The sequence below is a fragment of the Sinocyclocheilus rhinocerous genome, unplaced genomic scaffold, assembly GCF_001515625.1.
Source record: "Sinocyclocheilus rhinocerous isolate Xijiao unplaced genomic scaffold, SAMN03320098_v1.1 scaffold2027, whole genome shotgun sequence".
In the NCBI taxonomy this organism is placed as follows: domain Eukaryota; kingdom Metazoa; phylum Chordata; class Actinopteri; order Cypriniformes; family Cyprinidae; genus Sinocyclocheilus; species Sinocyclocheilus rhinocerous.
In genome coordinates, this window is record NW_015627265.1 from 99,754 (window position 1) to 102,744 (window position 2,991).

General features: G+C 35.9%; 1 pseudogene; it reads left to right on the forward strand.

The window, feature by feature from the left end:
• Positions 1–2,980, forward strand: part of LOC107726932 (pyrroline-5-carboxylate reductase 1, mitochondrial-like) — an 8,218-nt pseudogene extending 5,238 nt beyond the window's left edge.
• Positions 2,981–2,991: the final 11 nt, after the last annotated feature.

The window sequence follows — 2,991 nt, forward strand, 5'->3', positions numbered from 1 at the left end:
TCATTCACTCATTTTAGTAATTTGTTCCCCTGTTTTAAAATTTAACATGCAACGCAGTGAAAACTATACACTATCAGTCAAAATGTTGGGGTTGGTATGATTTTGTAATGTTTTCTGCTCACCAAGGCTGCATTTATTTGGTCAAAAATACTGTAAAAAATTTGAAATATTATTAGAATGTAAAACAGCTGTTTTCTATGTGAATATCTATTAAACTGTAATGTATTTCTGTGATGCGCAGCTGTATTTTCAGCATCATTGCTCCAGTCTTCAGTGTCACATGATCTTCAGAAATCATTCTAATATGCTGATTTATTAGAAAGATTTCTGATTATTATCAACAGTTGTGCTGCACAATATGTTTGTGGAAACTGATGCATTTTATTTTTCAGGATTCACAGATGAATAGAAAGTTCATCTTTGATGAATAAAAGTATTAATTTATTTTCTTTTTATTTCACCTAAAACCTTTGAATGGTAGTGTATCACGGTTTCCACAGAAATATTGTGCAGCACAACTGTTTTCAACACTGATAATAATCAGAAATGTTTCTAATAATCAGCATATTTTCTGAAGATCATGTGACACTGAAGACTGGAGTAATGATGTTGAAAATACAGCTGCGCATCACAGAAATACATTACAGTTTAACAGAGATTCACATAGAACACAGCTGTTTGAAATCGTAATAATATTTCAAATTTTTTATCAAATAAATTCAGGTTTGCGGAGCAGAAGAGAAAAAAACATTAAATCTTAATTCCAAACTTTTGACTGATAGTGTAACGTCTAATAGATGTATTTAAAAAAAATTTGTGAGTATAAAATCCTAAATGTTTTGTTTTATTTCAATATGAAAGTAGCCCTGCTCCTGACATGGTGTTAAAAATAAATAAATAAATAAACAATAACTGTGTCTAGTAGAGATGATGTAAAACACCATGCATTGTGTGTGTGCTTGTTGTCAGGCGTTCACGGCTCTTGATGCTCTGGCTGACGGCGGGGTGAAGATGGGGTTGCCACGGCGACTGGCGGTCAGACTGGGAGCACAAGCTTTACTGGTACGTCATATAACTCAAGATCTCATGCAGTGCATGATGCAAACATTACACACAAATTCTGCATCTATTAAAGAACTTTATGCTGTTTTTGTGCATTGTGAAACTCCTCCATCACCAGTGCAGCACGTGTTTGTCGTGTGAAGTATTGGTACCGTGGTGAGAAACACGCATGTCTTCGTTCTGTCTTAGGGAGCAGCTAAGATGCTTCTGGACTCGGAGCAGCACCCGGGACAGCTGAAGGACAACGTCTGCTCACCAGGTGGCGCTACCATCCACGCACTGCACTTTCTGGAGAGCGGAGGCTTCCGGAGTCTCCTCCTCAACGCCGTGGAGGCCTCCTGCATCCGGACCAGGTGACCTCAGCTGCTTAATACTGGGTTTCTGTCGGGTTTGTGTTCGTAAGAGAGCGATTAATCAGCTGACTCTGCTGGGATCATTTGGATTGGCTGATTAACACAAGTGTGCCAAACGCTGATGGCCTTATGGATCATGCACATTTTTCTTTTAATGAGTTTTGAGGAAATATTGAGCAAAATAATAAGTGTTCAATTAATTCCATGCTGTTTACTGTCAGAAAACAATTGCACATATTTTGCCTTTCGGCGTACAACAGCTTTAAAGCTTTGAAATGTATTTTATTTTTTCCGCTTTAATTTTTCTGGATTTAGTTTGGTTAAATTAATGGTTAAAGCATGTCTAATTAAAATTATGAAATGTATAGAGTTTAACTACAATTTATCAAATTTTAGGGCCCTATGAAAATCTTTATGAAATCGGTTTTATTTTTTCCCCAAATTCTGTTTTTTATTTATTTATTTTTTCTGTAATCCATTTTAATGGTTAAATTTTAACAATCAAAAAGCATGTCAAATCAATTGAATTTTATAAAACTTAAAATTTTTACTATAATATGGCCCAATTAAATGTTTTATTTTTTCATACATTTTGTTTTAAATTTTATTATTTAACACAAATGTATTTAAAATGGTGGTAATAAAATTAATCCATAAACATTCCACAATTTAATTTATCTACACTTCAAATGGAAATTCAACAATTCCTTTTATTTTTTTTAACAAACAATCTGCTGCACAACAGAGGTTTACTGTTCAAATGACAACATGGATGAAAAATTGTGAAATTCCCTGAAGTTTTAATAATTTTTATTATATATTATTATTATTACTTTGAGAAGTACATTCTACAGTGCAATAGTAATACATTTCTGTCTCAAGTTATAACTTGTATTTTGATTAAAAACTATGGTCAGATACACACAAATTCAAATGAAATGCTTGTGAAGTGAACCTAAAATTTGCATGTTAGTGCTTTAGAGTAGTAACATGTACTCTTGATTTAACAATATGTACTTTTTAGTTTTAAATAAGGTGGAAAGACACCCCAAGGGAACAGTTTTTGCTCATTTCTCCTGAGCGTATTCTTTGGCGTTATACTGGCCTTCTGCAAGCTGCTTTCTAGCTCATTTCAGCTTCTCAAACCACATGTTTGTAGTCTAGTTCGAGTAGTCTGTCTCATGTCTGTTAGTCGCTCACACCTCCTGTTTTCCTCCTCGCAGGGAGCTGCAGTTTCTGGCCGATCAGGAGAAGATCTCCCCTGCCGCCATCAAGAAGACGACGCTGGATAAAGTGCTGCAGCAGCCGGGCGTCTCGTCCACATCAGTCGCCACCAAGAGCAGAGTGAACCTGTTCAACAACAGGAGCGGCGTCAAGAAGTGAACACACGCACACACAGGACAATACAAGAACTGTGCTGCCTGTCCACACACACACACACACGCATTCAGATTGAAATGCATTATGGGTCTGTGCTTGTGCTGACTGAGCGCCTCCTGTTACACTGGTACAGTATTACACCGGGAAAAACGTGTCATAAAGAGTGTTATTAACATTATTATTATTATTATTATTA